This window comes from Triticum urartu, chromosome 1A (assembly GCF_056163025.1).
Source record: "Triticum urartu cultivar PI428250 chromosome 1A, HENAU_Tu73, whole genome shotgun sequence".
Lineage (NCBI taxonomy): Eukaryota > Viridiplantae > Streptophyta > Magnoliopsida > Poales > Poaceae > Triticum > Triticum urartu.
Window position 1 is genome coordinate 416,380,763 of NC_141873.1, and position 12,494 is coordinate 416,393,256.

Consider the following 12,494-nt stretch of genomic DNA (forward strand, 5'->3'; position numbering starts at 1 on the left):
ACAGGGACTTAGCAATCTCGCACCCTCGTGATGAAGACTATTTAAGCTTATAGGAAGGGAAAGGCAAAATATGAGTGGAGCTGCAGCAAGCGACTAGCAAGTATGGTGGCTAACTTATTCGCAAAAGAGAGCGAGAAGAGGAGGCAAAGCACGAGCGAGAATCTAGAGGAACAACCTGCGCAAGCATTACTCCAACACCGTGTCCACTTCCCGGACTCCGCCGAGAAGAGGCCATCACGGTAACACACTCAGTTGATTCATTTTAATTAATTACGGTTCAAGTTATCTACAACCGGAAATTAACAAATTCCCATCTGCCCATAACCGCGGGCACGACTTTCGAAAGTTCAATCCCTGCAGGGGAGTCCCAACTTAGCCCATGACAAGCTCTCACGGTCAACGAAGGAATAGACCTCCTCCCAAGACGTTCCGATCAGACTCGGTATCTCGGTAATTCAAGACAACTCCGACAATGGTAAAACAAGTCCAGCAACACCACCCGCTGTGCCGACAAATCCCGATAGGAGCTGCACATATCTCGTTCTCAGGGCACACCGGATAAGCTAAGCGTACGGGAGCCAACGTAACCCAAGTTGCCGAGGGACGGCCCCGCACGGTGCTCTAGGTTGGACCAACACTCAGAGGAGCACAGGCCCGGGGGGGTAAAATAAGATGACCCTTGAGTCCGCGAAACCCAAGGGAAAGGCTAGGTGGCAAATGGTAAAACCAAGGTTGGGCATTGCTGGAGGAGTTTTATTCAAGGCGGACTGTCAAGGGATTCCCATTATAACCCAACCGCGTAAGGAACGCAAAATCCGGGAACATAACACCGATATGACGGAAACTAGGGCGGCAAGAGTGGAACAAAACACTAGGCAAGAGGCCGAGCCATCCACCCTTTACCAAGTATATAGATGCATTAAGATAACAAGGCAATATAATGATATCCCAACAAGTAAATAAAAGATGTTCCAACAAGGAATGGCCTCCAACCTTCACCTGCAACTAGCAACGCTATAGGAGGGGTTGAGCAAAGCGGTAACATAGACAATCAACGGTTTGCTAGGACATGGTGGGTTAGAGGTTGACATGGCAATTTGGGAGGCTGACAAGCAAAAGGTAGGCATCGTAGCATTGGCATAGCAAAGAGCGAGCAAACTAGCATAGCAAAGATAGTAGTGATTTCAAGGGTATGATCATCTTGCCTGCACAGTTATCAGAGTTGACTGGATCCTCACAAGCAAACTCAACGGGCTCCTCGGTAGCGAACTCGTCTCCTGGCTCTACCCAAACAAGACAAACAAGCAACAAGGATACAATCAACCATGTGCAAGGATCAAACGACATGATGCAATGATGATATGCTATGCGGGATGCGATGCGGGATGCAAAATGCAAGACATGACAGGAAATGCATGAACCTGGCCTCAACTTGGAATTCCAAGGGTGCCCCTGGAAAGATGAGATGAAATCGCTTGAAAACGATATAAAGAACGCCGGAATCGGAGTTACGGTTTGGAAATGGCAAGCGTTTTAAGAATGACATCGGTCTGCGATTTACAGCAAGTAGGCATCTAAATGCAATGAGATGAACATGGTACAGCCACCAAACATGACAACAAAATACATGGCAGGGATGCACACAAGATTCTTAACAAAATACTAGCACTGAGCCACGGCCAATTCATCCATTAGGAGGTTCAAACAAGCATGGCAAAAACGCAAATGCAAAACAGATCTCAGACTTAGTGAAATTAACAATTGTTTGAAATTTCAGATCACGAAGCCCTCTTCGGAGCAGCAAAACAACATGATACATTACCTGATTAAGACAAGTAAGAACATGGCATGGAGCTACTCAACAAGCTCAACAAAATACCCAAAGTGACCTGGGGCCAAAAGGGTTCACAAAATATATAAATGAGCACACGAACATAGCTAAAACACAATCAGTTTCCAGACTTGGTGAAAACTGAGACATGCTGAAATATAACTCACGAAGGCATGTAAACGAGCTCGATGCACCCACCACGGTGAGAGTCATGGCAAGGCAAGCATACATCCATTAAGAAGGCACAAAATTCTAGCTAGACATGGCAAGATCAATGGCATAGCATGCACGGATCAACTACAACAACGCCGGCAAAATCGCAAACGAGATGACGATCTGCCCAGATTCACCATGAAGCAAAAGTAGAGATCGATTGACTCAAGCTAGGGTGCTCTATAAATGCAAACAAAGACATGGATTGATAGAGAATATCATGATTAACAAAACTCCTTTACTGATCATCCTCAAAAGAGGCACGGATCACTAGGAAACAAGCTAAACATATGGCATCATGAACTAAATAATCCCAGACTTAGTGAAAACCACTAAGTCTCTGGAAACAGATTAACCGGGTGCCTCACTTTGCAAGCTTGCACAAGTCACCACATACAACCTAAAAATGCATGGGTTGCACCTCCGGAAAGAAGACAAAATGCTTAACAAAACATATGAAGGACTCACAGGCATAGCATGCACACAATAATCATGGCAAAAATGACAAAAGTCTAAGATGAACTAGCAGATCTGACAATTAACTCACGAAGCCCCCTTCTAACAGCATTTTGGGCGTCAAGGTGAACTCAAATGAAAATGAATCAATGGAATGAAATGATGTACTCGTCGAGGCGAACATTTTGATATGCTATATGCCCAAATCGGAGCTACAGATGCAAAGTTACGGCAGGTCAAAGTTTGCATAAAAATTAGGGTTTCGGGAGGAGAAAGTCAACCGAGATATTTTCAGATCTCAGATCCAGATCGGGGCACTGTTCATCCGACACTGTTCATCCGGCGCGCGCGACGAGGATGGCCGGGAGGAGTTCGCCGGAGCTCGGATCCGAGGCGGTCGCAGTTGAGGAGGCGGTCGCCGGGGCCGGATCCGGCGACCTGGGGCGGCGCACGGCGGCGGAGGACGTCGGGCGGGGCGGCGGCGAGGTGAGTGGCGGCTCGGGCGGCGGAGCAGCACCGGACTTGCGGCAGCCGGGGCAGTCGCCGGATGGGCGAGGTTGATGGCGGCGCGGTCACCGGACCGCGGGAAGAAGGCGGCGCGGCGACCTCGGGCGCGGGGCGGCGAGTGGCCCACGGAGGCGGCGTCGGGGGCCGGGACGTGGGCCCTCGGGCCCGTGGCGGCGGCGATGTGGACCTAAGGGCGCGGGCGAATGAGGGGGCGCCACGTGGCGCTGGCGGCGGAGGTCGGACACGTCCGGCGCCGGCGGACGTTGTCCTGCGCGCGGGGGGGGGGAGATCTGTTTTTTTTAGACTATGGTTGCGGGGAGAGAGAGATCCGAAAATGGAGGGGGGCTATATATAGGCATAGAGGGAGCTAGGAGAGTCCAAATGAGGTGCGGTTTTCGGCCACGCGATCGTGATCGAACGATCTAGGACATGGAGCAGAGTTTGGTGGGTTTTGGGCCAAAATGGAGGGGTGTTGGGCTGCAACACACACGAGGCCTTTTCGGTCCCTCGGTTAACCGTTGGAGTATCAAACGAAGTCCAAATGATACGAAACTTGACAGGCGGTCTACCGGTAGTAAACCAAGGCCGCTTGGCAAGTCTCGGTCCAATCCGAAAATGTTTAATCCCCACACACGAAAGAAGGCTAGAAATGACCACCGGAGGAGAACGAAGCGCCGGAATGCAAAACGGACAACGGGGAAAATGCTCGAATGCATGAGATGAACATGTATGCAAATGCAATGCACATGATGACATGATATGAGATGCATGACAAAGACAACAATACACGGGGACAAAGACCCGAACCCGAGAAATAAATATAACTTAACGCCGGAAACGGCAAGAGTTGGAGTACAAATTGGGAAAGTTACATCCGGGGTGTTACACAATACAAGTAGCACAACATCTCAAAGCACACTGCACAATCATGTGGATGAAGGCCTGTACTAACCTTTCATGAGACGGACAAGATAAAATACGAATCTGTCAACACGAATAGGAAATCCAATCTCGTTTTGTTCAGTTGCACTGAAATCAAGCAAAGTGTTTCACGTAGCGAAGCAAAATGTCGCAATAGCAACAAGTTGAATCGATGCGAAGACTGGAAACAAATCTCGATCTCCTTTTGTGCAGTTCCACCAAAATTAAGCAAAGTCACCGGTGTGACATTCAAGTTGAACTGCACAAAACACTCTTAAAGCATAAGTGTTTCGAGTAGCGAAGAAAAATGTCGCAATAGCAACAAGTTGAATCGATACCCCTGTTTTAACAGAGGCAAAAAAGGAAACAACTACTGTCCAATAAAGGAGGATGAAACAAATGGTGACAGAAAGAAGCATCTAACTTATCTTGGATGGAAAACAAAGTAGGACAGTAGCATTTCTAAAATGGTTGCATTGATTCATATTAACAGAGACATTTTCTTGAAACAACATTCGTTAAAAAATGTAATTTACTTTTAACAGTGGCATTGCTTTAATTTTCTGGCGGCATTCTTAGATTAACAACAGCAAAATAGATGTATGGGACATGCCAGCACCATGTGCGTCCACACGTATAAATGGGTGATGCAGAGTATGTAGCCAAGCAGTATATATGCGCTGCTTCGATATTTGTTCTCTTTGAACCTTCTTCCTATGCGAGGGCAGCAAATCTAGTCCTGCACAAACTACCCGACCCCCAGTTTCTTTCCTTTTCAACAAAGAGATTGGTTCCCTACAGATGTGTGTACTGGGTTACCCCCCTTTTCCCTTTTTGACCTACAAAGCGGCTGGATAGCCAGTCTATACTACTTTCCGCCCCTCCTTTCCTCATTGAACCACGTCCTAGATTCTTGCTCCAGCCCACCGCACCATTCTTTCCTCTTTGAACCAAAACCTAGATTCGACTAAAGATCGAAAAAGATCCACATGCATCTAGAGCAATGATGGTTTCAAAGAAACTTATACCTTAGGGTCGTCGGGATGTGGCAAGGCGTGGGGCGGGAGGCCGGATCTGCCCACACTAGGTACGGCAGCGAGGAAGAAGGGGTCGGTGGCCTCCCGCACAGGCACTGGGTGAAAGAGAACAGCGCAGCCGGTAGTGGATTGCCTCCATCGCCGAAGGCGATAGAGTGAACGCTGCACCTCTTCCCCTTCCCGGTTCGACGGGATACAGACGCCTCCTTCACCAGCTGTGAGGGGGGGAGGGAGAAAAGAGGCCAACGCAGTCTTGTTTAGATCTGATGAAGAGAGGGTGAGAGACTGTGAATGTAGGAAACCCTAGCAAATGAACGATGAGCCTCCAGCATGTAACATATATGTAGTGCGGCGAGCGTGTGGAGAGTGCAAACCCTAAGTTGATGTCCACTCTGTTTGTGGTCTATTTTTTTGCTAGTTTTTTTTCTTGTTGCTACATTATGTACTTGTGGGAGCTTAGATGTGATATCCTTAAATAACATCTAGATGTGAATTAGACAAACTGATTTTCTAACGTACCAAGAAAGAAAACTAGATCAAAAACATGCCCCCGCTTCCATGTCGCGAGAGTCGTCACGCACACACACATAGACATAGACATGCGTATCCGTGTTTACGTAAAATTCCATTTCCATCTCCATCTCCAATCATATTTGTCCAATTGGCACATTGTTTATGTTGTTAATTATATACGCAACAATATTAACGTATAGCATATCTTGTTTGCGCACGTCCGGACCGCTGCCACGGCCGGTCCTGACCAACCCGAACCCTCTTCATCACCTGCGCATGCTTCCCACCCGAAACGGTCAGTGCCGCATTCATGCCCAGCCAGAGCGGACGCGACCTCTCACTGGCGCCGGCATTGAAGCGGCGCACCGGCTAAGAGAGCGTCGCCCGCGCCGCTTCCGGGTGCACGCGGCTGCTCCGCATTCAAAGGTCGCAATAGCTGGCTACAACATGCATGTAAAAAGTTCTTGGGAGTCCGTGTTACAGCTAGCTGTCCTCCCCCAACTCGTCAATCTCTTCCAGTAGTGCTAGTACTCCATGGCGTGATCCATCGACAAGCAGGCAGGAAAGTTATTGTATACTCGGTTTGCGGTGAGTGGCATGCCGAGCGACCGTGTGGGGTCGAGCCGTGGAGGAGGGTGAGACACGAACACGACAGACGTGATTTAAACGTTGGTTTTGCTCGATGGCACGATCCAACGAAACGAAACGTTGGTTTATCTCCGTTTCCATTTTTTCTCTGGAAAAACGGCAACTTTCCACTCCATTTTCATTCCTATTCCAAGGTTGCCCCGTTACAACATTCTATCAAATAAAAAGGAAAACTAACACGCATGCTGATGCATCTCAATGATTCACAGATCATAACCAATATTTAGTTCACAACTAAAGAAAAAAGTTGTGAGAGCCTGTACGAAAGAAAAACTACTCATGGGGTCACTACGACTTAAACCCTAAACCCTAAACATGATTTAATTTCCTGGCCAGGTAGAACCTGTTGAAGGAAAGACGGCTGGCACCCTCGGATCATACGATGCTTTTGTGTAGTTCCACTAAAATCGACCAGAGCATCCCTGATCGCAAAGATATTGGACAAGTGTGATTAGAATAATAGTACTGGCACTAGTTCATGAGACATAAACTCATCACAAGTAGAAGCCGGTAGAAGTAGAGAAAGATCGACATGGAGATGGAGATACGGCAGTGGAGCAAGCCGGCTCCAAAAGGAAGATGGACTACCTAGGACGTCGGGCTGTAGCTAGAAGGGCGGTTGGGACGCGGCATCGGCCCATACCGCGGTGACCCCCGATTGGGACGCACCGACTATGGGTTTTCTCCCTCGCCGATGTCGACCTCGTCTACACAGAACATTGTTCCCTTCCCCCAGCTGCGGGATCAGGCCCGTCGTTCTATGCTTGTGAAGAGAGCAACCTAAGCAAGCAGGCTTGTAGCTTAGGCTCCTGGTAGTGCATATATAGTGGTTTTCTTTTTCTCTCCATATCAACCATTTTATATTGCGTATGTGTCATTCAAGAGTGAAATGATGGTTGCTTCTTCCGACTAACTTAATGTGTGATTTGACGGCTCCTTGGTGGCCCCTACACGTACTCCGCCTACGTGTATGCAACAGTCACACGTACACATGGACGCAAAAACATGCGCGACGCCCTAATGCATGCATGTCCGAGCACACGACGGAACACACACGGTCACGCTCAAGTGCTCAACCTACACGTGCATGCACACACATACTTAGTCAGGGTGAGCTAGTGACCGTATAAACATCGGAAAATATATATATTGAGCGCAATGAGCGTATTATGAAGTCCACTGACCGCATTTTTACAAATATATAGTGACAGACAGTGTATTGATCTTGTTTGAAATTAAGCCATATTAACCGGAGAGGGGGCAGTATGGACTAGCATTACTTTGTTGTGTCCCGTCAACTTGCCGAACGAGGAGAAGGTTGCAGGACGGGAGAAGCTTGCGCGCGGTGGCTCGCAGGACAAGGAGAAACTTTTGACTAATGCATGCTCTCCCTCGCTCAGGCGGTGGACGTGCAACAGTTAATTTGGTGTCAGATTGCCAGAAGCATACACTATACTACTACTAGTGCTATTATTGTTCGATTTCCCGAATAGGCGAACAGCCAAGCGCAAAGTTTACTAGTACTACTACTATAGTCTATAAAGGTACGTACTATACTAGTACAAACCGGATGGAGGAGCGTCTGCACTCTTATTATAATTTTAAAATGTGATAAAGCAATCTTCAACACATTTGGTTCTCTTTGAGGGTTCTCGCATGTGATAATGGAAGTTGATTGCATGGAACACCCGCCACAATTCTCGCTTAATTCTGGCTCATGTCCCGTTACAAATAGTAGCGCTCGGTAATATTTCCTCTTTTTTTGTTATTCAGCATGTAAACAGGTCAGCAAACCTTGCGGCGCATCTTCGTGGGAACCGTGCTTGCTGCACTTTGAATGTGGCCGAGAGTTGGCTTGATGAAACACCTCGCCTCCTACTTCGTTTTTTGCGGGGTACCTCGCTTCCTAGTGACTAGTGTCTTGGCTGATCGTCCTAAGAATACTTATGTATGAATAAAGCTCTCTCATTTACCCGCAAAATAGATTAAGCCATACGAGCGCTGCTATGCAGACGAGTCATGGTGCACGATTCTTGCATGACAGTGCTAATCAAGCCGTCCATGCCTATGAGCAAACTACAACATGCCAATGGATTCACCATCGTCTAGCTTCCGTCCGAACAAGTATCGTCTGTGTAGTAGTTTCGAAGCCATATTAACCGGAAAGGAGGGAGTATGGACTAGCACTACTTTTTGGTGTCTCCCGTCGACTCGCAAAATGAGGAGAAGCTTGAAGGACTCGCTTACACCTTTTGACTAATGCAACCTACCCTCGGTGGACATGCATCAGTCCATTCGGTGTCAGATTGTGAGAGGCATACACTGTAGTACCCAACATGCGGAGTACCATCATTGTTCGACTTCATGAAGAGGCGAAGAGCCAAGCGCAGTAGTACGAGTAGTACTACTACTAGAACTGCATGGTGGAGCGTCTGTACTCTTATTTTTTTATCTCTGATAAAGTACATGTTTATTCTGGAGAAGGGTGGAAAACGGCAGCCCAAATTTAATGAATGATATCGATCAACCAACCATGCTCGAATATATCTTGGCCTCCGTGCGAGCCCGTCTGTGTATTCTCGCTCCTCGGGCTTGTTTGGTTCATGACTAACTTTGCCACAACTAATCTTAGGCAAATTGTGGCTGCCAAAAAAAATGTGGCTAACAAAATGGCCACAACAAGTGTGGCAAGATTTGGCAAAAATTTGAGCCTATGACTTGTGGGCCGTATAACTAGAAAAGTGTGGCAAGACACAAGTGTGGCAATAAACAAACATATGCCTAACTTGTTGTGGCATGACTAAGGTTAGACGTGGCAACCTTAGGCTGAGAACCAAACAGCCCCCTCATCTCTCTCAAGGAACGGTGGGTTGGCTCTTTGCCGTCAATTGAGATCGGTTTGCTCACACTCCTGTCCCACATGTCAGTGATATGCCAAGAGGACGTGCGTTGACCGACTGGCCATACGCGTACTTGGTTTTGCACCTTCATACTACTCCTCCCTCCGTCATAGTTTACAGGGCGCGCTTCATTATGATGCATTTCTCTCAATGCATTTCCACCACCAGAGAGACTTTAGATGCGTTGGGTTTAATGCTCAATTAATTAGGGAATGGTAACCGCAATCAAGTCCACAATTTTCTCTCCATGTACTGTACTACTACGGAGTGGAGTAAGTGCATGCATGTGTGTACCCGGGGTGGAAGCACTGCATGCATGTGTGTATGCATTATTCCCTCTAGTAATAGACGCCGTGGTATAACTACCAGTGCTATTTTTCAGGCCGATCGCTAGTCGCCTTGGTCCCATAGATTTTTTTTCTTTTTTCTGAAGCGCGCTGTATAAACAGTGATGGATGGAGTAGTATGAGTGGATTCAAAGAAAAGCGTATTGATGGTTGCTTCTTCAGAGCAACTTACAGTGGGAAAGGTGGGGCCTATGATTTGACTGCTCATTACTCACTATTAATGCGGCACAACGACCGGGCTGAGTCTCCCATGCGGTTGTGCACAACCCCCTCGGTTCTTAAATATACTCCGGAGTATTTGTCTTTCTAGAGATTTCAATGAGTGACTACTCAAATATTTGTCTTTTTAGAGATTTCAAATGGACTGGCACATACGGATGTATATAGACATATTTTAGAGTGTAGATTCACTCATTTTGCTCCATATGTAGTCACTTGTTGAAATCTCTAGAAAGACGAATAGAATATTTAGGAACGGAGGGAGTACACATACGAAGCAAAATGAGTGAATCTACACTCTAAAATATGCCCGTTTGAAATTTGTAAAAAGACAAATATTTAGGAACGAAGGAGTATAATTTTGTGCATGGCACATGGACCCGGATGATGAAGAGGCTTCTGGCAATGATATCAAGCTTCCATCATTTGTTTACATAATTGACGTACTATACAAATAATTTTCCAACGACATGAAATTGTACAATGGTGTGAGCTTTCAGCTTTTGTTTGCGTGTCTTGCCATCGATGCTCTTTCGGAAACAATAAAAAACTAACTTCCGTGCTAATGCATGTCAATTATTAGCAGATCGGAGCTAATAATTACATCAAACTGAAGACAGAGTTGTGAGAAGGTTTTAAATTAAAATTGATCCATGCTTTCATTGGCAGCAACGTCCCCCCATCTCTGTCTAAATCAACAAGTAGCTATCTGGAGCATGCAACATTCTGATCATTTTGTGCAGTTCCACTAAAATAGAGCTGAGCGTCCCTGTTCCAAAGATATTAAGTGTGATTACGATAATAGAGGACTGCTAATGAAACAATAAACACACAAATATAAGCTGGTCACCTTTGCAGTCTCTCTTAAGACTAACTAGTTGGAGAAGATTAGTCTCGGAGTTGGATGAGGAGGATAGAGCAAAACCAATCTCCCTTTGTGCAGTCGCACCGAAATGTAGAAACGTTTTAGTACAACCGCACAAAACACTCTTAAGAAAAAAGTGATTTGTGCAGTTCACCAAAAGGTCGCAATAGCAACGAGGTGAAATGGATAGCCCTGTTTGCAAAAAAGAGGTTGAAAGGAAACAATTACTGGACAATAACAGTTGATGACACATGCGACGAGAAAAAAGTAGCATATTCCTTGTCCTAAGGGAAGATAACAACACGATTGTATTTGTCTGAAACGGTGTGAGGACGAGAATGCAATATGGAAAGTACGCTGGACGAGCTACGTTTTGGGCAAAGAACTATGGAAGATCCACATGCAGCGACATGGGAAGACGGGCAGTGGAGCAAGGCCGGAGGGGATACCTGGAGGTCGTTGGGATGTAACTAGGTGAGCGGCGGCGGGCAGAATCTGCGAGCAGGTGGCGTAGGCCCTGCCGCGCCGGAGCTTGGTCAGAGAGAACGGCGTGTACCGCAGATCGGGATGTGCTACCTCGGCGCCGTCGAACGGAGAAACGATGCACTTCCTCCCTTTCCCCCGGCGGACGGGATGCGACCGGATCAGTGACCAACGGTGAGAGAGAGAGAGAGGCCATCGCACTCCCTTTCCCCCGGCGGACGGGATGCGACCGGATCAGTGACCAACAATGAGAGAGAGAGAGGCCACTGCAGCCTTGTGTGAGATACTCTGAAGAGTGACAAACCAGGCAGGCAGGCTCCATTGTATATAGTGAGCGGACTACCTTTTTCTCCATAAAAATCATTTTATATTCTGTGTTCGTGCCATTGAGCGATATAACTTTATTTAAAAATAATGCGGCAATGCGTCAAGTTGAACTTTGTTTCGTGCACGCGTGGTACACGACCTCCCAAGGTAAACAACCGCTACAGGCATTCAAATTAGCATGTGGGCTGCCATTTCGTAAAGAAATGAGCTCCACCATGTACCCGCATGGGTGTGGCTAGGCACAAAGCGTGAGTACGTGCACGGTGCACCTATTCTCTTCTTGTATACGTACACCACCTACGTGGGGTTGTGAGAGAGAGATACAAACCTAGAGAGATATAGTGTGTGGGTTCTTGAGAGATTTGGGGGGGGGGGTCAATCAAAAAATGTAACATATGCAATGTGTGTGAAATAGAGTCCTAGATATAACATATACTCCCTCCGTTACGAATTACTTGTCTTAGATTTTTCTAGATACGGATGTATCTAGCACTAAATGAGTCTAGATACATCCGTATCTAGGCAAATCCAAGACAAGTAATTTAGAACGGAGGGAGTATATAGAGGGGGCGATCCACGAGAAGAGAGTGGATGTATCATTGGCTTGAGGTGTCCATAGAATCGAAGAGAGGGATGATGTGTGTGTGTGCGCGCGCGATTGGTAAAGAGTGCCATCGAATTTGTGTGTGCCCACGTCAAAGATATAGAGTGGCTGGCCTACTGGAACGTGAGATGGGACATGTGCAGTTTGTCTCTGTGTCATGGATACCTACCTGCAGCGCTCGACTATCGGTGTGTGGTGGGGGAAGAGGGAGGCCCAATTAACTATAGAGGTACAATAGCTGGTATATGTGTGGAGGAGGAGAGAGGCCTACCTCATGTATTAAGGAGATCAATCTACCTCATGTATTAAGGGAGATCGATCGGTATCCATGCATATGTGCAGGAGAGGAATAAGGTTGGGAGAGAGACAGAGCTAGAGTGTTGGAGGGGGGTGGTAGTGGAGTTGCTTCTAACAAATGGTGGGATAGGCTTGCTAGACAAATGGAGGGCACGCCCACAATATCAATAACAGAGGAGATGGCTGCTTGTTGTCTGCGCACGTGCATGTGAGAGATGGGTCAAGTGGCATGCACGAATGATGAGGGGGGACGATGTTGCTGTGGTAAGAAGACGTAACTACATAGGAAGATCAATCGCCCTTTGTTAGAGAAAGGAGAGACATAA